General features: G+C 48.2%; 1 long non-coding RNA gene across 1 annotated transcript; it reads left to right on the plus strand.

Moving 5' to 3' along the window:
- Positions 1-847: 847 nt before the first annotated feature.
- On the plus strand, positions 848-24,547 carry LOC119371991 (uncharacterized). The gene is made up of 2 exons (XR_005179391.2): positions 848-1,041; positions 17,531-24,547. It is a non-coding gene; the product is annotated as an uncharacterized LOC119371991 (long non-coding RNA).
- Positions 24,548-25,135: the final 588 nt, after the last annotated feature.

Raw genomic sequence — 25,135 nt, forward strand, 5'->3', positions numbered from 1 at the left:
CCCAAGTACGCCTTCCAGCTCGCGCGGCATTCGATATATCCGATGGCAGGTAAAAATACCGTTTGATATAGACGTGCAAATTTCTATACTTTTACAAAGGATTTTCAAGGGGATAATTTATGAGTTCGGTATAGCCGAAAATTCGATATATGTGGGTTCGATATATCGGTGTTCGACTGTATATGTACGTTTAAACGTGAGAGTGTCAGTCAGCGCTGCTTGTAGCCATGGCGGCGAGTGTGGAACACTCTTCCTGCTGGCGTCACGAAGCACGTGATCTTTCTAGGAGCTGGAAGCTGACCAATAATCCCTCGCATGCTTCCTGAAGGCATCCAGTCTGCTAGAACGAGACCCTCGCTATGAATGAACGAAAGAAGGGGAATTTTAAGGGCTCGTTTTTCTTTGTTAAACACAACATTAATTAGAACTAACAGACAAGAAAGCTAAGGAAAGTATAGGGGATGTTATTTGTAGTAATTATGTAAATGTGAAGAAAGTAAAATGGTCGAAAAGATAACTTGCAGCTGGTAGTGACCGAACGTGCGACTTTCGAATAACACGTCCGATGCTCTACCAACTGAGCTACAGTGGTGGTCAACCTCCGCCTGTCCACTTTATGGGGTATATATGTACATTAAAGGTTATCGTTTAAAATTATCTTTTTCGTCCACCTTACTTTCTTCACATTTACATGATAGTACAAATAGCTTTCCCTATAGTTTCCTTGGCTTTCTTGTCTGTTTTAATTAATTTTCTGTCTAGCAATGAAAGACGAGCCCTTAAAATTATCCTTCTTTCAGTGTTCATGTGTTGTTTAAAGTTCTCGTCCATTTCTGTGGTGCGGTTTGAAAGTAGTGTTGTCCTGTTCAAGCCAGAACATATTTGGCTATGCCCTTAATTTATTTTTATTTTTTCCCTTCCTCCCCAGCTAAACAGACGTGCGAACAAGAAGAAGGCATCCAAGACGGCAACAACCAAGGAGGAGCCTACGCCGAAACTGGTTGGCAAAGGTCGTGGATGCACCATCGAAACTGGGGACAAGTGAGCCCTCTCTCGTGCCTTCACTTAATTTTTTTAGTGCTCACACAGCTTAGATTCACTAGTGCCTACAGATGTGGAAGAGAAACGAGAATGGCAGAACCCTGTACAGTATAACCTCATTACAACAGACCTTCATAGTGAAGAGGATTTTGGTCTGTTGTAAAGGGAGTATGTAAATTCCAAGTACTGTTACAACAGACTTTTATGTAAACGCGGAATGGGTCTGTTATAACCGTAGAGAATTAAGAGTCACAAACGCAGTCAAAGAATGGATTTATTCTTAATGGGGGACGCGGCTTTATTACTGCGGAAAATCACAAAAAAAAAACGATTTTCTGAAAGTCACGTCAATTTCTGTAGCCCTTTTTCTATTTGATTCTAAAATATCTTCACTGAAAACTACATAGAAGTGCCGTAAAAAATCTGTTGCGCCTGCCAAGGTGGCGAAAATTAATGCGGAAATCGCAAAAAAAAACGTTCTTCAAAAAATTATCGCCATTCGACCGATGCTTGCTCTGGGAGAGCGTCGTCTGCTGCTTGTGCATCGTGAGGTCACGGCTGTCACAAATAGCGCTGCTTAGTGACGCGTACTGTATTCACGGGTCGATGATCATCTATGATATAATTACGCTTTGCTTTGGCAGCTTCAAGCAGAAGCTGAATCGTCAGATTTCGATATTGCGCCGCACTCGTCACGAACATCACAGACACGCGTCTCGGACGGACTGTAATAGCGTAGAAGACCATCTGGGGACAACTGTTGGTACTCGCGATCGAGCACGATGTACTTTGAAACATCGGGCACCGCGGCCACGCACATTGCAGCCGAGCCAGCCAAGCTTTCTGCTCGAAGTCGTGGCCAGGCTTAACTACGCTCACGGCGCCCGCATATGAGACAAATCCGAACTTTGCGGGCCAGAACATCATGCCAGCAGACATGCGAAAGCGAAGAAGCCGCACTGTCCTTCGTCGCAAGCAACAAATCGCATCCCCCGCTGCTCCTCAGAACCGCGGATGGGCATTTTGCACATCAGCAGCGGACCCTGCGGCCAAACTCGCCGCACAGCAACCGCTCGGAGAAGCGGTGGCAGCGGCTAGCAGTTTCGTGCGTCGGCGTCCCAAAACGCAACACCAAGCACGCCGCGCGCCGATTTTTTGTCGTTATAGCTAGGCATAGCTGATCATTGACAGACCAGAGATCGGCGGCCTTCGTTCTTAAATCGGTACGTCGATATCCGCAGCGCGCTGTTCCCGTCCCGAAAGTATGCAAAGCGATGTTTGAAGTCTGAAGGTACGAAATTTGGAATGTTCGTGGTAGAAAAGTCCGTTGTAAAGGGGTCCTGACCACCTTGATGGCCTAACGTTTTAGTCAATTATATCCGAATGTCCGTTGTACCAGAATCTGTTATAAATGAAGTTCAATCGATAGAACAGATAGGGAGGTTGGCATAACGCCGCAAATTGGTCTGTAGTATCCAAATGTCTGTTGTAAGCAGGTCCGTTGTAACGACGTTATACTGTAGTAGTTCAGTGGCACCGAAAATTGCACCGAAGACATTTACACGCCTACTCGAATTTCGAGATTAGGCTGAATTTACAGTCGTTTTGAATTGTGCGCAGTTATTACCAGCCAAAATGCAAGATGTAGTTGGACATTTTATGTTCAACAACTTGTGTGGCATGCCTCAGTATTACGAGCAGCAACCTACAAAGCGTGGTTGCTATCGTTTCCATCGCTAGTGAAAACAAGTCGACATGGTCGCTTAGCAAATATTGTGTGCTGCTGCTGAGCTTGAGGTAGCGCAATACAGTAAGACCTTGTTCATTTACATTGTTCGATAATTCTAGCTAAGTGGCACGATCCAGCCAAGCTACATGCACTCAGTATATCAAGGAGCTCCTTGAATTGCACGCAAATCGGATCCGCCATGGATAATTCAGACTATGCGCTGCTATTGCCGGTTATCATACTAGTGGTCACTTTCTCCGCTAAGCGACAGGTAGCACAGACTTGCTCATCTTCAGGTTATCATCTTCAGGTTACTATCGCCATCTCTTGAAACCTCAGCGACAGCCATGGAGGAAGGAAAACTAAGGAGATGTCCTGACGTCACATTCGTGAAGCCTCCACATCGCAAACACCCACATCGCCTCCTAGCGAAGGAGCCTAGAAACATTTCACGATTTCCGCCGTGTCGTTTGCAAGCGCATGCTCGATTCGAGCCTTTTTTTTTTTTTTTTTCGCCGTGCAAGCGGCGCCGCGGCGCAGTCGATTCACGCGTGCTGCTCCTTGTGTCTGTTCTTTAGGAAAGCTGCGCAATGCCCAGCTGTTGCGTATACCTGGTGCAAATCGCGTGCACTGCGGAAAGTACCGGGTGTCACATTTCATGTGTACATACACGTTCGCTTCATTGCTGATCACTAATGCATGGTATTTGCATGCGAAGCTCTCGGATGTGCGCTCTGTTGCTTCTTACTCATTGTGTCAACTCAGAACACACGTGAACTTTTGTTTTTGGCGTCTGACGTGCCGAACGTAACATGCGCCGAAGGCATCGTACGTTTTTAGAGGCTGTGTCGTTCAACGAAAGGGCAATAAACTTATGTTGTTGTTATCGGACTACGTGATGTATGTATTGTGCGGTGTGCGCTCGCTGCGTGCTTGTTGTGTGCATACTGGAATTACAAACTTTACGTGCACGATCGCGTATACAATACAGCGGTGTCCTCTTTTCGACGTGAAGTTACGTCAACTATAGGTTGGCGTTGCGCCGAATAGCTACTACGCTCACTCCACATACACGAACAAAGAACCGCTAATCCGGCAACAGATCGGGAAATCGGGCTACGAGAAAGGGAAGGCCTAACGCCCAGCAGAACGCGTAAGTCACTGCTAGGTGAGGTCGAATACGATGATGCAGGGGCTGAACGTTTTTGATCACGGCACGTACCGGTATTCTGTACTGTTGCACAAAAACGCTCCACGAAGAATTTCAGCACGCAGCGCTCGGGCCTGCCACGCACGAACAGCCTGGTAAACGTCTGCTTGCAACATTTTACTTCGTGCGAACCGCACAATACGCGCTAAGTTTACGCCGGGACTACAAATCTGCGCAGAAGCTAACCACCGCGGAGAGCACGCCGCGGGGCGTCTGCTGTTTTGATTGCCCCCATACCGGTTTGTTTGCCCCATAAATCTGACGTCACTTCCGCCACACTTTTCGCAATGCATTGAAATACGATAGGGCCTCTCCTTAGTATTCCTTCCTCCATGGCGACAGCGCCCTCGAATCTTGAAGGCTATGTCTTGTGATAGATAGCATGTCGTAGCTGCCTTGTACACGTACACTCATTTTTCGTACTGGTTGGCTGCATGTGAATGTATCGGCACTGAAGGCATTAAATTGGAACTACAGTCGAACCCCACTTATAACGATCCCAGATATAACGATCTAGCGGATGTAACAACCATATTTCGGTGCACTTACGATTTTCCTATGCTATTCATTGAAATTGCTTCCACTTGTGGCGAACATTTTTCAATGCCTCCTACTTTTACAACGAACACTTCGGACACGGTCGCGGTAAAAATACGGTGTATACGAAGCGAAAAAAGGTTAAAGCAGGCCTTCTAAAGCATGAGAGGCGTGCTTCGCTCCATTTTACTCGTGACGAAGTTACCCTAAATCGGCGAGCACCGCATGCTAATTTCGGACGCTGCGAGCGAGGTCGTTCACTTTCCAGGGCGTTTCTTCAGTGACAGAGTGGCGGTGAGGAAAAAAAAGAAAGAAAGAAAGAAGCGGCAGCATGAAGCCTGGCGGTCAGCTTTCGCACGGCAACTTTTTCTGGCGCCGTTCTCTGCAGCTACGAACACCTACAATGAACCTACGCCTTGGAACGCAAGAAGCCATAAAATGCAATAAGCGATGACCACGATAACATTTCGGCGCTTAAAAGTTCACTGCGTCTACGCCCTAATGTGCCGCAAACTGTCTTTCGTCTTTTCGATAACGGCGGAGACCGGCCGATCAACGATTACAATTCCGCATGATTGCGGCGATGCCTACGCGGATAAGCATCAGAAAAGAGCAAAGGCGAGGTGGCGGCCGTCGATGAACGTGCCATTATGACTTATAGCCGACAACCTTATCACAGTAATCTGTAGATATCTGCTCCGCTGCGCGTGTGGCATACACTGTTTGGATTGACGGCTGTACAAGCAGTACTAGCGCGTCATGCTGCCATGCACAAGTTCGCCGCCGCCGCACCGTGCGAGATAAAGTGCGCGTCGCTTCGTAGAAACGAAAGTAGCTCGCTGGTGTTGAGCGGCACGGGCTCTGAGAAACGTCGATGCACCTACAGCGAGCGTATAGTGCGTTTTTTATTGCAGTAGCAATTATATGGACAGTTTCGACGAGTTTTTGCCATCGCCGTCATGTCCTTCCGGTATGACATCCAAATTAATAAGATTCCCCCCCCCGCGCATTGTATGTTCTACTGCGGGTGAAAGCGCACGAGCGGGGGCGACAAACACAGCTGAAGCAGAGATCAAACGAGCTGGCCCATTTCCATCGCTCAGAGGGTGCATGCGACATCACCCCGCTCAGGAGGCCTGTCGTCGAAGCAGACAGGACCATGAAAAGACACGAGGGGCGGGGGGGCAGCCACTTTGAACTTTGAATCTAAGGGCGCGATGGCTGGCGCGCGTGCTGTCTCAAAAGCCATCACATCGGGTGGCTCGCATCCCTTCTACGTGATGCGGTCTCAACGCTAAGTGACTATGCGGAGAGCACCTCTCCCTGGAGTGGCCGTATTCTCTTTCACCAGCGTTCTGTAGTTGCGCGAGATCGGATACAAAACAGTTAGCTGCCAGCCTCACTTCGTGTAACACTACAATTTGTTGCTATCGCATTCATTGCTTCGCCCTTGCGATGAAACTGTGACTTTTTATTAGGCGACAACCCAAGCGCACCGCGCCTGTTGTGCAGGGCTGTCAGAGCATCGCGGAGACGCAGAGTGCGCGTTGCTTGCAAAATGCTTGTCTTCGCCACCTTGAACGAACAGGCTACTCGCCGCACCCGTGCACGGTCCGAAGTGAAGCGGGCACAAAGAGCGCACAAATGCGCGTAATACAGCAAGCAACCCGGCAATGATAATAATATAATAATATCTGGGGTTTAACGTCCCAAAACCACCATATGATTATGAGAGACGCCGTAGTGGAGGGCTCCGGAAATTTCGACCCCCTGGGGTTCTTTAACGTGCACCTAAATCTAAGTACACGGGCCTCAAACATTTTCGCCTCCACCGAAAATGCAGCCGCCGCGGCCGGGATTCAATGATTGCGTGAGCCAAGTAGGCGACGCACTGCACACAACTGGCCAGGGATGATCGCTTTCATGTGGCGGGGTACCACGGTTCATTGAAATGGTGTGCAAAGGCAGTTTAATTCACTCGTGCATGCCGTGGACATCGCTTCACAACGCGAAAAGGCCTAATTTCTCACCGGAGGGGCTTTTCGCGATTTTCAATAAAAATGCACAGGAAAAAAATGCGGTTGGTCGCCAGGTGCATGTTTCTCAGGGCTAGTCCATTTACAACGAACTACTGATACAACTACCAGTTTTCGCGGCACTTTCGAGTTCGTTATAGACGGGTTCAGCTGTATCACAGTGCCTGCTGCTTAAATGTAATTGCAGTTTTACTCATCAATAAGAAGTGATAAATGATCGCAGGCATGTTGGGTAAACCCACATGAAAGAGGTAGCCACAAGCTACGAGGCAAGCAAGATATATGCTTACACACTCAATACCTGCCAGTCTGCATTGGCTTTCTGTGTGTACAGAAAGCCAACACACACCGGCAGGTATTAAAAGGGCCCCTAAACCACCCAGCGGTCGAAATTTAGTTGAGGTGAGGAAGTTGTGCTCGAGTTTACAACGAACACGTAGCCGTGAGAATTTTTCGAAACGGTGCCGTAATAGCGGAGTTACACGCGTTTGATGATCGAAACTCGACGATCGCTTCTTTCCCTCTTTCCTACGTTACCCTCTTCCAAAACCGCTTTGCCCTCCTCGCTGAATGCCCCTCCTCATCTCGCGTGGCATACGTCACCGCTGACGCGCTGTTCGAGACAGCGTCTACTTCCGGTTGCCGCGACTCCGGCGACTCCGACGCTCCAGCTCGCCGTCAACTCTGTGTGGTATCTGGGTGCACTGTTCGTTGACTAACCGCTGTTGCTGCCGTGCCGGCCCGTGCCCCTACGAATCGTGCCGGTATGGACCCTGTGTTGCGCGCACGCCTTCAAAGGATCGCCAACGTGATGGGACCCGTACGGGGACACGCCGTGCCAGACCACCTCGACTCAAGATGAGTTCACGGAGCTCATCAAACCGCAAGGCGTGGATGTGTAATTACGCTAGCGACTTGTCGGTTGCGTCTTAGTCTGTCCGGCATTAAAGAAAGCGTCGCGTAAAACCAAATAAAATGTCCCCAAGCTGGCGCCAGGTCAAGTGGCGCCAGCTATGGAGGATTAGAAACAACTAACAAACGCGTAATCTATGTCCTCCGAGCATTCGGAAGCGCCCTTCTCGACTCGCTAAGCCTACAGCATCGATTATTTGAGTATGGCTGTCCAAAACGGGGCTGAATCGGTACGAATACTTTGCTGTCGAAGCTTAAGGACATGAATCTAAAGCAAATGGAAGCATCAGTTCGGAGCTTACACGCTACAGAGCACACGGCGGCCACTTGATAGACTCGAGGTGGACGACAACCACTTTTGGCACTGCGGCCATGTTTTTCGGAGGCTTGCCGGCGTAGCTTGCCGTGCAAGTTGGACTGCTGTCGCGCGTGCGGCGACGGCCGACGTTCTGCGGCACCGCGCCGTTGCGGCAGGCTTGCCGCTAGCGTGAGCGGGCCCTTACGGGTCGCAGATGTCGATTCGCAAGCGGCAACACGACCAAGAACAGCAAGGTACGCATGAACAGCTGTTTGCAGAGTAACCGGAAGTTGTCGGTTGTCGTTCGGCCATTCGCAAGCATCGAAACTGATAACGTCATAGTTTCACTGGTGATGTCACACATGTCAGTGGCGGGAATGGCGGGGACCGGAAAGGAGAAGCTATTGTTTTTTCGAAATTGTGGCGCGCCCGCGACCTGTAGCGCTGCGGCGTGTGGCATCGTTGATTGCGACGGCATTCTGCACGCGATGCGCTTGTTTACTTGAAATGTTTGGGAAAATGTCGGAGGGGGTTTAGGGGCCCTTTAACAGTTCACTTCTAAACTTCTTGCTGTCCACAAAGCTTCCATGGTATCAGCCCTCGTTTTCTGTGCAAGAACAATCTGCACACCAAAGAGGATTGCATGCATTTGCCACTTGAGGGAGTGTTTTTAATACTCGCTACATTCCTGGCAGCGCACGGGTGTGGCAAGTATTTAATGCAGCGACAGTGAGCTTCCTGCAAGGGGCGTGCAGTCCGTGTACCCATGGCACACTAGCGATGATGGCAAGGAGGCAGCAACAAATGTCGGCGTGGCCTATCGCCACATTGCTCTACTGTACAGTCACACTCAATATGACTTGCAACACTGGAGTGCGTGGCCTCACGAGTTCAAGGACTGCTCATTGCTTCCACTAGCCCTTATTTCCATAACTAAACGTGGTTCTCGCACTTGGGGATGATTCCAAATAAAAAAAATATCATTTAGTTGCTGAAATGAAAACAACTTGAGGCCATGCGCAATCTTTGAACTCGTGAGGCCACTCGCTCACGTGTTGCAAGTCATATTGAGCGGGACTGTACACGCGTGTTACGTGGTATCGGTGCAGCAAGGTTTCAAGATACGTGGTATACAAAGGTTCGCGCAAGACATGGTATCGATGCAACGAGGTTTCGCTATACTGGATATATGGGGTATACACTTGAACCCGTTTATAACGAACTCGAAAGTGTCGCGAAAAGTGGTCATTATATGAATGCAGTAAAAGCTCGTTAATTCGAATTTCTAGGGACCGGAAAAAATGTCCAAAATAACCGAATGTCCGAATTATCGAATGGTCGAAATGAACACAACAAATGCACGAGTTTTTTCAACATACCTTTACTTAACAAAGTAATCGCGGATGCTTGTCGGCTTTCGAGCAGATATTCGCGCGGACACAATTTTTTCTGAGCCCTTCAAGGTGCTCAGCAGCTTGCATGATGTCTGCAGTGTCCGCAAAAGTTTCACCCGTCATCCACGCTTTTCGGTTGGCACGGTAATCCACGGGAAGGTTGTTGGTGTTCTTAAAGCAGCGTGGCTTTTGAACCTTTCCGATGAGAAGCAGCAAGCGCTCTGTTCCCGTCACGTTGGCGGCTAAAAGTACGGTTACTCGTTCCTTGCTTCTTTTGCCGCGGATACAAGGATCCCCTTTCATCACTCTTCACTTCTTGTCGGGAGAGCCCATTATTCAGAGCATGCAAAATTTCTACTTTGGTGGTGAAGTCCTTGGCCTCGTACTTGGGCCGCTTCGCCGGCGTTGCCATCGGCGGAGAGTGCGGTCACACGAGAAGTCAGCACAAAAGCACCAGCAACGATCAAGCTAAAGGAGCCGTACTGAAACGTTCCTCGATAAATCGCTAATCAACGATGCAGCGCTCCGACCGAAACAAAGCAACAAAACCCACACGCGAAAAAAAGGTGTTCAACCAGTCTCAATCCAAGCAAAGTCGATAATTGATGTCCATGGCGATGCTGCGTTTGAGCTTCACTTTTGTTCCGAATTGTTGTTTTTTTCGTTTTCAAGCCTCGCCAGCAGCCCGAAAGTCGCCGAATTATCCGATTTGCGGTCAAATCTGTCCGAAATAACGAGCGCCCAGTCTCATAGAGTGATGCGTATATTTACAGGGACCAGATGACGTGTCCGAATTAACCGATTTTCCGAATTAACAAGAGTTGAATTAACAAGCTTTTACTGTAGTTCATTTTATATGGACTCGCCCTTAAAAACGTGCGCTTAGCGTCCAAGCCGGTTTTTTTTTTTCTTTGCATTTTTATTAAAGTGCTAACAACCCCTTCGGTGAAAAGCTAAGCCTTTTCGCGTCATGAAGCGATGCCCGCTGCATGCTCACGAGTGAAGTAATCGCCTTTGCAATGAGCTGACACCATTTCACCGAAGCGCGGTACCGCGACGTGGAGCCGATCATCCCTGGCTAGTTGCCTGCAGCGCGTCACCTACTCGGCTTGCGGAGTCACTGCCGGGCCGCTTGCTGTATGCCGTATGCGCGCGTTTGTACGTTCTTCGTGCTTGCTTCACTCCGGACCGTGCATGGGTGTGGCGACTAGCCTCTTCGTTCAGCGCGGCGAAAACAAGCAGTTCGCAAGCAACGGGCACTCGACGTCTCCGCGATGCTCTCGCGGCCCTGCACGACGATGCGCGGCACACTTGAGTTGTCACCCAGTCAAACACACAGTATACGCTCGCTGTCAGTGCATCGACATTTCTCGGTGCCCGCGCCGCTCAACAACAGCGAGCTACTTTCGTTTCTACAAAGCGACGCGCAGTTTAAAGTGGTCTCGCACGACGCGGCGGCGGCGAACTTGCGAACGGCAGCATGGCGCGCTCGTACCACCGTCAATCCGCAGTGTAAGGCGCACGCCACACGTGCAGCTGAGCAAATATCTACAGATGACTGTGATAAGGTTGTCGGCTATAAGTCATAATGGCACGTTTCATCGACGGCCGCCACCTCGCCTTCGCTCTCTTCTGATGCTTATCCGCGAAGGCATCGCCGCAATCGCGCGGAAGTCGTAATCACCGATCGACCGGTCTCTGCCGTTACCGAAAAGACGGACGACTTTTTACGGCACATTGTGGCGTCGACGAGTTTAGGGACGCAGTGAACCTTTTTGCGATGGAAAGTTATCGCGGTTATCACTTCTTGCATTTATGCCTTCTTGCGTTCCAAGGCATTGTTTGGTTCATCGCAGGCGGTCGTAGCTGCTGACCGCAAGGCTTCATGCTGCGTCTTCTTTTTTTTTCTTTTTTTTTTCTTTTTTTTTTTCCCCCTCACTGCCATTCTGCCACTGAAGAAACGCCTGGAAAGTGAGCGACCTTGTTCGCAGCGTCCGAAATCTGCGTGCGGTGCTCGCCGATCTGGGATATCTTAGTCGCAAGTAAACTGGAGCGGGGCACGCGCGAGCGTGCGCCCCTGTCACGCTTTAGAAGGAATGTTTTTACTTTTTTCGCTTTGTATGCGCCATATTTTTACCGCAACCATGTCTGAAGTGTTCATTGTAAAAGTAGGAGGCTTTGAAAAATGTTCACTATATGTGGACGCAGCTTCAATGGTTAGCATGGGAAATCGTGAGTACAACCAAATATGGTCGTTATAACCGATAGATCGTTATATGTGGGATCATTATAAGTGGGTTCGACTGTCCGAGCTTTTGCAATACTTCATATACGTGGTATAGGAGCTTTTGCGATACGTGGTATACATGGTATACAAGGTTTTATACGATGCATCATATCTGTGCATCAAGGTTTCTCGATGCTTGCATGGTTCCTCACTGTACACGAAGGTAGCAAGTACCTCATTCAGCTAACTCTGCTACAGCGAAGTGCTTTTGTTACCACAAAGCAACACGTACTCTTTAAAACGGTCCCACGATGGCGCAGTGACTTGAGTTGTCATTTATTAAGGGGGCGGACGGGTCTTTGGGACCGAAAAATCGCGAAAAAAACGTTTTTTTTTTTCGATCGCATTTTTGAATTCTGCAAGCATTTTTACACCTGCCTGCCAATTTTCAGGCTCCAGAAAGCGATAATTTACTTGTTATGTCTTTACAAAGAGGACTCGCGAGCTCGATTTGCGCAGAATCTGACCGAAAAACACCACTTCTTTCGCGACGCAGAGCTTGGTCTCGTTTGAAAGAGCGTTTCTTTACCTTCCGATTCCCGCTCAAGCAGCCTCGCTCCGCTCATTGGTTGCCAAAAAAAAAGCAACCGAAAAAGAAGCAAAGTACGCGATGCTATTGGTTGTTAAGCGCACGTGACCACGAGGTGGCCACTTCATTGGCTGATTGCGCTCGCATCGTCTGCTTGGCGCGTCAACGACGCGCGAACAACCTGTTGCCGATGGTGAAATTCGGCACCAGATTGGGAAAATCGGTGAAATTGGGGGCCTGGTGTTGATATACACCAGACAAATGGTGAAAAGTGGTGAAAATTGTTGAGGAATGGCCCACTACAATTACTGTTATTTACACCGCTTCGACTAGCTTCAACCACACACCCATCCCACGTGCTCGCGATCAAATCTACAAACCTTCAAACCAAAACCGAAGTTGTTGCCGCGGGCCTGCTGGACGCCACCCCCGCTGCCTGGATAAAGTTAATTCTCCTTCTCCTTGGCATATCACCTTATGCCGAAATTAAGGAGGGTTAAAAAAATCATACACGACAGAAGCGAATAAGTTCATACCTTACCTGAAAAACATAGCCTTCTCGTCTGAAAAAAAGCCTTGTTCTGGTGAAAAAAAGTCTCAGGTAAGTAATATATCGAATGAGTATGTAAAGCAACTTTGATAAGGATGCAAGGCGGGAAGTATCGTTCTCTGGCGAAAACCAACCTTGGTCTTGTTTCTTTAGTTTTTGGGCCCTTAACACGTAATTGGATAAAAACAAAATAGGGCTAAATAACTGAAGTCGGTTTGTGGACCGATATGGGTCGGTGTAAGATATATGTAGATCGAGTATATATCCGTGGGTAAGGGTAAGCCGAAACGAAGAAGAGCACATGCCGCCTTTTTCTTAGACGCGTTCGGCTTTTCCACTCCAGCTTTTTTTTAACATCATTTGACAAAAACCCCCTTGCCTAGGAGTGTGCGATATATGTTCTAAAATTTCGAATAATTAATCGAATAGTGTTCCTCGCCAGAATAGTGTATATTCCTATTTTTCCAATATAAACTCTTCAGCGACGGAAAACCCAGAAGTGCTCATTGAGGGGTACCGAACGTGACTAACAACAGCATGTATGGGTTGCGCCGGCACATCCATCACCGGAACGCGCAGACGAAGGAGGGGAGGGGGGATTAACACCCCCCCCCCGAAAATTTTCAATTTTGCGAACATCAAACTCACGAGACTGTATAGTTGAACCCCCCCTCCCCGAAAAAAAAATTTCGGCTTCGCCCCACTGTGTATGTGTGTTATGCCCCTCGTCCCATCTCGTCCGCCGACAGGTAAATTTCGAAGGAATGATATTTATCGCCGAGCCCATTACGCGGTGGTTATCCAATAAATGTTTAGCGAGGCGGTGTTCGGTTAGTCCTTAATTCTTATGAGTTTTATTTAAAGGCGGGGAATAGTTAGGCCTAGCAAAAAAACCGGGCCTGATGCTCCCTACCTCAGGTAATTGTAGTAGTTTTTGTCATAAAAGTAATCGTAATGTTCGACGTGAATATTTATTGCAAAGAAAGTTTGCAGCTGTTTCGAAGCAGCGGCCGCGTCCGCCGTGCGTCTGCGCGCATGCCCCTCGCTCTCTCCCCACAACCTTAGTAGAGATAGCTAACTCCCCCCTCCCCCCGCTGTTCTTCCCAATCCAATTCATCGGGCGTTGTTTCTTTGCCTGGGGCTCGGAGCTGCAGGTAACCATACACATCTTCCCGGCTTTTTTTTTTTTTCTTCGCGTCCTGCTCCCTCCGCCACCCTCCGTTCGCAAATCTTCTATTTTTTATATATTGTCTTTCTTCCGCCGATTCACTCCGCGGTGCTTTGTTCGTTGAGAACACACAGCTGCAGGAACTGGCAAGCACACGCCTCCTTCTTCAATGACCGCCCCGTCGAAGAGACGTTTTTGTGCAAATGAGCACCGAAATTGAGTTTTTGGCGCTCTCCTCCTCGCAACAAACACACACAAACACACAAAAAACAACCATTTGTCCCCGCGCTTAACGACGCGCGTTCAGTGTTCCGGCCGGCCGGGGGCCGTACCGCTCCCACGGAACTCCAAACGTAAACCAAACGAAGAGGCAAGTTTTTTGATCGCCGATCTTGGCTGCTTCGGTCAACTGTTAGATGCCATGAAGTGTAAAATCTGCAACGGAAGTGTCAGCATCTACAAACAGGACAGACAATACGGCCTTGCCGTAAAAATGTGTGCGCGTTGCGTGAACTGTGGCGACATAGCGCAAGCATGGAGCTCTCCGCGAGTGGATGGCGCACAGAAAGTAAACCCGTTCGCCATCAATATTCTCGCCGCTCGAGCCATGCAGGCCACTGGGAACCGTCAAGCGGCTATGAATGATATATTTTCGACAATGAACATATCCCATCGCGGACTTCACAGTAAAACGTGGCAGGGATATGTGAAGCGGAAATTGACTCCTGCAGCTAATCGCGCGGCCGAAAAAGTCATGGGCGAGTGCGCGAGTGCAGTTCGCGAGCTTTACAAGGAGCTGCGTATCGACAATGCCGACAGAATTGCAGTCTCGTACGACGGCTCCTGGATGACGCGCGGGCACTCGTCCCTCCCACATAGGCGTGGGGGCAGTGATCGAGCTCTTCACTGGCCTAGTGCTTGACTATGTGGTTCTCAGTAACTTCTGTGCCGGATGTGAGCACGGACCGAAGGCAGACGACCCGGCATATCAGGCTTGGCAGGACAGCCACGTGTGCCAAAAAATACCACAAAAAAGGCTGGCGAAATGGAAGTTGAGGCAGCTGTGCTCCTCTTTGAGAGGTCCCTAAAAAAAATGGCCTCAAGTACACGACAATCCTCTCAGATGGTGACAGCCGCACCTTCCTCGCTTTGCAAGAAGCAGACGTCTATGGCTTCATCAAAGTGCAAAAAGAGGATTGTGTGAATCACGTTCAAAAGCGTATGGTCACTGCCCTATGCAATTTAGTTGCGAGGCCCAAAGGAGGCGCCTCTGAAACCCTTGGAGGAAGGGGAAGGCTCACTGGGGACCTCATCGCGAAGTTGAGCTCCTATTATGGCTGGGCGCTCAAATCTCACAAAGGAGATGTGGAGGGCATGCACAGAGCTGTGATGGCGACTTACCATCACATCACTTCTAATGATAGTGAGTCAAATCACAGCCTGTGTCCCACAGGCCCAGACTCTTGGTGCCGGCAGAACGCAGCTGCTGCCAAAGGGGAGCCCACTCCAAGGCATCATTACAATTTGCCACTACATGTGTGCAAGGCTCTTCTGCCAGTTTATGAGCGCCTGTCAGAAAAAGGGCCTCTAGAAAGGTGTCAAAGGGGTAAAACCCAGAATAGTAATGAAAGCCTGCATTCCATGATCTGGGCTTTGGCACCTAAGCAGCGCCATGCTTCACTGTTTGCAGTGGAAGCTGCAGCTGCCGAGGCAGTGATGAAATTCAACTGCGGCAACTTGAGAACGTCAACAGGCATCCTCGATGAGCTCAGTCTCAACCCCAGCCTCCCAAGCGTCAGACGGATGACTGAGAAGGACAGGCGTCGAGTGGCTGACTCAAACCGCAAGCGTGCCTCTAGTGAGAAGGTCCAGCAAGCACTAAAGAAGCGCCACCGCAGTGCTAAGCACCAGTCTGACTATGTTCCTGGTGGCTATTAGGATCTGCATTGAGAAATATGCACATTCTTATTGTTGTTTTTGAATAAAGTGTGTGTTATTTGTTTTTGCCATTTTTCTCAAAATGTGAATTTATGACTCGGTTCAATCTTAAGGCCTCAATATCTCGGCAGCTAGGGCTGGTAGAGCAATAATTCTTCTTGCAATGGAAACCTGTATGTGTATAGAATCCAACTATGGGAATGGAATTTAGAGTACAAGCCTTTTTAATTAATTACTCATCAAAATTGTAACAGCGTGCCAACTGCTTTTTCAGAGTGGAAAGTGCAGTCTGCCGTAAAATAACTAAAAAAGCCAAATAAAAGAAACTGCTTGCATAATTTCAATCTTCAATCATTGGTCTATGTTGCCATATCTTGAATGTTGCTTTTAATTAAGCACTTTTTTTTCTATTGAGGCCTTAAACAATGGGGGGTTGAACTTGCATTATCTTGGGAATGAGATGAGTTACAGGAAAAGTGATTGCATATTTGAAATCAGCAGAAAAAACTGCACAAGCCTGTGCATTTTCATCAAGATCACTGAAGAAATAAATAAAAAGTGTCTAAAATGAGTCTGCCCCCTTAAAAGCATGCAGTACACTTAAAGAGCACCATGCCACAAGCGCTGCCAAGGAAATAGCCAGAGATGCTTATCTGGATTGGGTTGTCGGCGACAAGCCATACTGGCGCATTGGTCGCTGGCCACCATTATGCGTTCCTTCTTTTCCAACGCTTATCCATCGCCGCCTCGATAAACATCCAGGCAGCGCCGTAATAGTGCTAAGCTGGATTCACTAATCAGCTGGTCTTTGAAGTTACTGAAAAGGTGGCTTTTGCAACAAATTGTGGCATCGCCCACACAGGGCATGGGCACAGTTAACCTGAATGCGACAAAAAGTGATCGCTGTACGCACTAACTAGTAGGCATAGGATGAGCCACTATGGCTTAAATTCACCACGGCTATAGGTTGGCAACGACAGTCCACTGAAAAACTACGCAACACGAGGAAGTAGCTCCACTTTCATTCGACATATGCCATATTGGCCACAAGTTTTCCGAAGCAGAGACCATTCTCAGCCCTGACATCATCCGCCTGTGCTCTACAGCTGAAGCACACCGTATTTAAGCGGTCAGCGAATATGTTAGGCTCTGCGAGACTCCATTGCAACTACGTTTTGACTGTTAGTACATTTAAAGTGGATATGCATTCAGAGTCCATAGTGCTTTTTTAGTGCAAAAAAAATTGACACTACAAGACAGAAGACAGGACACAGCACTACTCTCAACTGACAGCATTTATTGCTTCACTCCACTCTTTATACAGATCAGACACCAGAAGGACATGCGTAGTGTACACCACGCGCAGCAACTACCACAACTTGATCAATCGAGCACACTCATGAAAGCGCATCCAAAAAAAGAAAATTCAGTGCTAAACAAGGTTAAAGAAGGAATACTAATGCACTTCGAACCCATTGAATGTATGGGAAAAGCATCCGATAATTCCAGGGTGGTGGTGTCATGGCTCTTCTATAAAATAGTGGTCACTCTAAACAAACCTTGACAATTGCACCTTCTGCGCGGCACGCAGCGCTGTAATATTCGAAAAATGTGATCGCCACGGCCTGCTGTACGAATTGGCGAGCTTGTTTGGGGGGCGTAAAAAAAATTTCGGAGCCTGTTTACTGGCCCTTTAAGAGGTTTTACTGCACCACCTCAAGGTGTTCATGAAAACCAAATATTCGAGGAGGTGGTGGAGTTAACTGAATCAAAGTTGCTTGGATGTGGTTGTCGCGGAGTTAAGCTGAGTTCAGCATGTGCGGGTCTTAACCCGAGTGGGAAGGAGTCAGACCAGGCCTGCTCACGTGCGGCTGTTCTCCTACCCCCTTACCTCGTTGCAGTTGCACCATTGAAGTGAGTCAGCTGGCGGCCAAGGACTTGGACGCAAGCGCTACCGGCTCGGATGAAAACGACTGCCCGGCCGCGGCTGCTGTGCCCACCTTGCGCATTGCTGGCGCCACCGTCACTGAAAGCGACACCGACGGCCCACTTAGCTCTAACGGAGCCGCAGCGGCAGCGGCCTCGGAACAGTTCGCCTCTGTCTAGCCCGTCATCAAGGACCTAGCAGCTGCCACACGCACCGCGAGTTGCTAGTGTGTTGACCGGCCTGCCTCGATTCCCAGTGCCGACAGTTTTTTGTTCGCTTCTTTGATCTCTGCTTGTTATGGTACCACTGTACATTACTTTTTTTTACCTCGTTATACTCTACATGATGATTTCATTTTTATTTTGTTAGTAGATCCGTCTAAATGTGGTGCTGTTTGGGCTCAACGTATTGGTGGACTGCAGGTGAAGACGTAGTCAGCGATACTTCCAGCACCATCTTGATAATAATCGCTTGTGACATCAAGACTGCCTGCAGGTTCACTGCAAGCCAGTGAGCAATGAGTGGAAGCGAGAGCATCTGCATTGCTTGGTAACGCGCTAAGCAGCCTGCATTAGTTGGTTTGGGTGCATTAGCAGTTAACATAGTGGAAACGACTTGGAGGTGTTGTCACTGATAAAGCCGAGCCCACTGTGGCGCCCCCAAGGAAAGAAAAGCAGCAAAATTGCAGCCTCTCACAAGCTATCAACTGGTTGTGCACATTGCCGGCATGTAACCTCGACGGTATCACGACCGGTTCTTGAAAAAGGCAACGACACATGTACTTATACTGGCAATGTTTTCATTAGGTATTCTCAATATCTTGAATTCGGTACGTCATAACATCCTCTTCCTGCTGCGCCTAGACCTTGTCATAGCCAGAAAATTAACCACTTCTTATAGTCAGGCCGAATTAGAAAGGACCTTATTTTTTCATTTCTGTCTAACTAGCTCTGCCTAAATGCGTACAACTCTCTTCTCTTATGATGTTTTAACAAGTCTTTCACGCGCAGTCGACTGTCGGCACTGGAATGCGCGAGAGGTTGGTCAGCAGTAGAGACCCACGGAGTGGTGTGTCATCAACGATCTTTCCACTTCTTCATCCTCATCTGTCCCTCTTTTTTTTTTGTCTGGCAAAAGTCTCCCCAATTGTTGTTACAGCACGTGTGAACCGGACACGTCTCGGCTGCGCCGAGCAGTGGTGTGGGCCACACCGTACCTGAACATGCGGCATCACCGAGGACTTGTTGGGGATGAACTTGTGCGTGCATGTGTGTGTGTCTGTGAACAAGTGAGACAATTTTTCATCTATGAGTGCTCGACCATTGCATTTTTTCCCCCTGTGCTTTTTTTTTTTTTACGAACTCATCGTGGACTTGAAAGATCAAGCGACGACTCATTAGCATCAAAGGACATCTTGTCAAAACAAGGATTTGCACCGTGTCACTCTTGGGCGGAGACGTGGCACTTTCCGCACACGTCGCGTCGTCTGCCCTGGTTGCTGTGTGCCAACTGCATCGAATCGAGCCTACAGTGTATTGAGCTGTGCCCAAACTGAAAGATGGCTGCGGTCGGGCCACAATCTGTGCCCGCTGCTCTCGTGAGCTGTGGCTTTTTAAAACGCCAGTCACATCGATTAGGAAAGTTGGTCATACAATGAAGCCCGGGTGTGTGAAGTACTGGTCTGATGAACCCATGCTTAGCAGCAACTGCTTGTCTCTCAACTTTAACATTGGCACACCAGACCTTTGATAATGTGGCAGCCTTTTTACTTTTGTTTTGCATGTAGACGCAAGAAAAGTATCTTTACAAACCGAAAATGTTTCAGTGTACAGAGTGCGGTAATGATCGGAGAAACAAAGCTCATAAGAAAATAAACGCTAAAGCCGTTGGGCATTCCGAGCACTGCGTGAGTGTAACCACAGCTTTGACGGCGTTTGCAGCATAGGAGACACAATTCCAGGGACCAGATGCAAGCAGACGTCAGCGTACGGTGTGCATGTACAGTGTTTTACTCCTTTTTTTTTCTGTTAGGTTTTTGCGAGGTGTATATTTATCGGAGAGCAGTGTTGGTGAGAACTGGGAACAAGATGGCCGCCGACTGACTGTGAATTACGCAACGTCTAAACGAGGAGGAGAGTGAGAGATTTGCAATGGTGATGATGGCTGGTATTTCAATGGCCACCGGAGTTTCGCAATGACAGAAGCGGCTCGTATCTTGTATTTATTTTTTTTTTTCTTTGAACAGTAGATAATGGTTCGTCTTGCGCCACCTTAGTTTTTAAAGTGGCCTCGGGGCAGTGGTTACTGCTGCTGCTGTTCCCTGCCGTTTGGTTTCACAGTAAACCAGCGAAACTGTAGGAACAGGGGATAAAGGAAAATGCTTTTTAATGGAAAAAAAAGCAAAAGCGTAAAAAAACCGTAGAGGCACGATCACGCGATCAATGCCCCGCTAACCGCCCTCGCAACGCTCGCCCAGTTTGGGGGACATCCGTTGTTCGGGGGGTGGAAACATACAACTACCATAGTGAAACATGAAAAACTTTTGTCCAGAACCCTCTTTCGGGGAGTTTTGGTTGCAGCGGTCTTGCGAGACGCACTCGCAGCGCGACGACTCTAAGATTACTTTCCTTTGGGCTGCGACAACAAGGCTTTGGAAGGTGGGGAAGATTCCTCTGTCTGAAAAAGAAAAGGCCGGGCAGACCCAGCGTTCGTTCACTTGTCGCCCCTCTTGACTCTCTTTTGAATGCTAGCCTCCCACCCACAAAAAAGGCAGCCAAAGCATTGCTAATTGTTTCCATGTTGACAGGGAGTTAGGTAACGTGCCATCAGCTATGGCCTTCTTCCAATGATAACCACCGCATTGGCTTTCTGTTGCATGCGTCGGCGGAGCCATTGCAATATAATGATCAAAGACACGAACGCTTACTCAGTTTAGAGAAAAGAAGCAAAAAAACTGAAGCTAAGAAAGGAAGTTGCGCCGAAAAAGCGCCACGTTGGCACTAAACTTGCTGCTTTGAGACACTGTGCTTGCAGAACTTTTGACGGGAACACTCTTTTTTTTTTTTTTTTTTTACCCTGAAAAACCTATTGAGAGGCACAAAGGGCGCTTCTTTGTCCTCAACCCCTCCCACCCCTCTCCCAGTTATATTTTATTCAAGGTTTTTAAGGCAAGACCAAAAAAAGAAAAGTGTCACAACCTTTCAAACTAAGCGTCCTGCTTCTACTACTCGACATCGTAGACAAAGTACTCCGCGCATAACTCACTTCAAGAACAAGGGAGCTCACCACCGAGTTCCGCACCGCAAAATGAACGGAGGCAAACGTGTCTTGCGATATTTTTTCAAGACTAAAGCTGTCGCGCGCGTGCAACTTCTTTAAAGAGATAGCCAACAGCCCCACTCTTCAAGCGGCATCGGGTGCGCCCGACAGCCGAGGGCACATAGACGACGTAACGAAAGACGTAACTGTAACGTGACATAACGTGGCGTCCTGAGCGGGGACAGCCGTTCCCACACACAGCGACGACCAGACTTCATGCTTTAATGCGGGTGGGTATTGGGGGAGGGGTCTACGGGTGCTTGCCCCTCTGTTCTTCGGAATGCTCGACGAGCGCTCTCATTTTTCGTGGCATCAAGCAGCGAAGCGAAGACCGAGCCGGCGCGACAGCAAAGCCGCAGCAATGGTTCTCTCTCTCCCCGACTGCACGCACCCGCCCCCTTTCACCACACTCCGCAGCATAAATTGCATGAGCGATCTTTTTTTTTTTTCTTTTGTAAACCCATCCGGTTGCGCCGGACAGGGCAGTGTTCTTGTGGCATCCCTCGCTTTTAGTTTTTTCTTTAACCTCCCCCCTTCTTGCTATGAGAACAGCTTTTCACTTGAAAAGTGAGCGGCAGACGACTCAAAGCGTCGTCTGCAGCCGTATTAGCTTTACTTGAACGCTAGACTGAGTGTAGGTGGGGAGCCAGTTAGCCTCAGAGCTTTTGTGTAAATGTGTCGGGCAGTCGTTCACTGCTTTGCTATAGGACCAGCTCCTGTTCTTGTTCCTTTAGTTTGCGCTTTTGGCACTCTTGCGTTTAATGGGTAGCGGCTGCCCTCTCCCATTTGTTATATTATTGTGCCCCGCGAGTTTTTTCAGAAACCGCGTTCATTTTGTAGTGGCAACTGTTTCTTGGTCCTCGTAGCGAAGGCTTCAGTGACATGTCGAGCAGCGTTCGCGTCCAATTCTTTCTTTTTTCATTTGCCGAAACTGCTTTGATGCCCATAAATGTACTACTGTATTGAGATGAGTTTTTGGTGTTTGTCTGCGTAAACGCCGGGCCTAGCGCCCTTGATATGCATGCTGGGACACGGCACCGTTAGGCGGTCCAAATGTTTTGAAATGTGTATTATTATCATGATTATCACTATTATTATTACCTGTGCTAGGAAACTACTGCTGGAGTGAACAAACACAGGAGAGAGAGAGAGCGAGAAAAAAAAATATTCGTGTTGTAGCATTAACACCGAGCACCAATGTTTGCCACTACATGCCGTGGGGGAAAAAAAAGTTATTACAAGTGGGTGCACTGTATCGGTTTGTTAGACAAATGTACGTCTGCAGTATTGCATTCTTGATTGTTTAATCTGCTTGCTGACTTTTTGCCTTTCATAGGCTACAATGACCCTAGCACTGAGTGAGTGAGTGCTGTATTTTTTTGTCTTAATTCCTTGAGCGAACAGTGTAAATCTTTGTGCTTTGTGAAGCTTGTCAGTGCAACAAGAAGGAAAGGCCTACTTTCTGCAGAGCCAGGAACTTGGCACTGCAGGTTGGCCGGGATCTGGCTGCACACCAAATGGAGGAAACGCAGACTCATTCTTTCGAAATGTTTGCCGCTGCCACCGCTCATGCGAACCCCTGAACAGGAACACCAGCAAGCCCACTGTGCATATGTGATTAGCGCGGCAGTTGCATACCAAGATGTTTCCTGTTTTGGAAGTAGTTTGTAAAGTGTGTGCTTGCGACTTATAACAATTCTGCTGGTGTGTGCGTATCACACGTTTCGGCAGGCTGTAGCGAAATTATTGAAACAGGCATCAGTTGCATCTGCCAGCTGCTGCATTAGCTGTCTTGGATTTGTGAAACCCATTGCTGGGTGCTTGCCTAGCAGTTATTAGATACCCTGCCGAACTGCTCAAACTTCAGACTCTAAATTGTAGGAGGACCATAACGGTAAAACGACTCTGGCTAAACTTCATCGCAGGTGGGTTCCTTTCTTGATTCGCATCGTTTCCTCCATCTTGTGTGCTTGCTTCGTTGCGATAAAACTGGCAGCGAGCCTCGAGAGTGACACCACAGGCACGGTGCAGACAGGCTGGTGCATCTGACGACGGCTGGTTACAGGCTCGACACAGGCTATGCATCTGTTTTATCTGGCTAGTGTATAACAGTATTGTGGCACAACTTTTCCTTTTTCTCACTTGCACCTGCCAGAGAGCTCTTAATAATTTCACTGGCAGCTTAGAGTCATACACATCGTTATCCCAACAGATTTGTCTTGTCAGTTGCAGTTAGATAAGGCTGGCAGTAGCAGTGATGACTGATGCGCCTGTTTGGCCTAACACACTCGTGCTAGTCGTCAAGTTTCAAATACAGTAGGAGAACAATTACTGTACAGTCTTTTTATTCTGCTGTATTCTTTGCGTGTATTGATCAGATGTTATGCTTCAGCCTTATGTGCCAGTGAAAACTGGACACTCTTGACGCATATCTAACTTCTCAATCCCCATCACTCTTGATTGGCGCTTGAGCTGGATCTTACTGGCACCTTTGGGTGGTTTGCGCAAACGTGCATGTCAGGATGTGCATACCGAGGGCTCAATTCAAAAAGGGACTCATGCGACTGTGGTGACCTCACCCACATTAATCAAAATTGTGCGTACATCTAGCGCTATGCCCAATCAAGCTTTTCTTAATCAAACCCATTTTGTACAACACACTCGTCAAGCCTGTACTTTTTAGCTCTCAGTAGTGCACCAGCCGACTAGCCACCAAGTGCCGCGTCGGAGCAAGGGGTCTTTGAATTTTTCTGCATATATAGCATGTTGTTTCTTTTGGTTATTGTTCTCTCCGAGTGCACCTTACTAACCTGTCTACTCCCCCCCCCTTATTTTTTTCTTTAGGCCAACGTGTTGTAGTAAGTGGGTTGTCTGTATAATTGTCAAGTTTTTTGGCACGAGCATTTATTACGCCATGGTAACCAGTTATCTTGATAAGCAGTGTATCTTCTTAACATTAATCGGTGTCGCGGAGGAAACGCCGCACTACGGCTGCGAAAAAAAGGACCGGGAGGAGAGAGAGAGAAAAAAAAAAAAAACACTTGTGGGGTTTAACAAGCGTCGCCGCCGCGTACCACAACTCCAGTTACTGTATGCGATTGCATGTCTTGCGCGGGCATCCCCGGAAGCCCGCATTACTGTCAATTTGTAACCTTTTTCTTTTCTTGCAGCGCATGGTCATTTCAAATATTTTTTTTTACACTTTCTCCACTGTAAGGATGAGCAGGATGATTCAGAGAACAGGCAACGGGAAACAAAAAGGCCTTTCAGCGAGAGGGCTGGCTTAGTATGCTCACAGGAGGCATTGACGTAATTGCATCAAAGTGGGGACAATCTGTGATTGGGCTCGGGGATAAAGCGGGGGAATCAAGGTGGACTGTCAATGAAACGGCCTAGGTACTAGGTGGTTGGGAGGGGAAATGCATCAGTGCGACAAATTGCAGCATGTACCAGGTTGAAAGTTGGTTGAACAGTCTGTGTTGGCGGGCATGGCGTGCGTTGAAGTCTCAACTTCGCCGAAAACGGGAGAGGGAAAAAGACTGCATCTGTGTGAGCAGGCTGTCGCTGCGATGCCCGGCGCGTCGGCAGTTGTGCGTCGTCATGCTGGTCTCTGGAGAGGGATGTAATTCATGTGTTGCCAGTTTTGTGAATAAAACTGATTTGTTTTCCTCAACTTGGTGACGACTCGGCTTGCTGTCGCAGTACCGCACAGTGTGCATTCGTCAAGCTTGGTGTGGAGCTTTGCAATGGCAAATTCACCATTTTCAACGGATGGCTGCACTGTGAATGCAATTCGCAATGATTATGCATGTTCTGGAATACCGATTGCTCTGCTGTGTTCATCAACTCTCTTTAAGGGCTTGGAAATTTAGCAAGATGGAGCACAATTAATAAGCTTACCAGAACGATTTTAGGCTGTGGGCACGAAGATTAGACAAACTTGCGTAGTAGCCATATGCATGATGGTAACAATCGCAGCACCAGAAGATAGTGCTCAATTGATTTTTTGAGAAACCTTCAACTGCAAAAAAAAAACAGAAAAGTTGAGGTAGTTGGTAGGGATCAGTCATAGAAAAAATTAAGCATGCAGACAAGGACCTGACTAGAGAAGCAGACAAGGGAACTTTCTTGTATCCTTGTCTGTGCAGTTTTTTTCTAAGTCATGTTCTGTCATCCCGTAAGGTTAGTGTGGCGTGCAAACACTGCTAGCAGAGGGTGTTCAGTGGCCTTGCCTTGCAATTGCATCGACAAGTGCCTACAG

The sequence above is a fragment of the Rhipicephalus sanguineus genome, chromosome 10 (genome assembly GCF_013339695.2).
Source record: "Rhipicephalus sanguineus isolate Rsan-2018 chromosome 10, BIME_Rsan_1.4, whole genome shotgun sequence".
Lineage (NCBI taxonomy): Eukaryota > Metazoa > Arthropoda > Arachnida > Ixodida > Ixodidae > Rhipicephalus > Rhipicephalus sanguineus.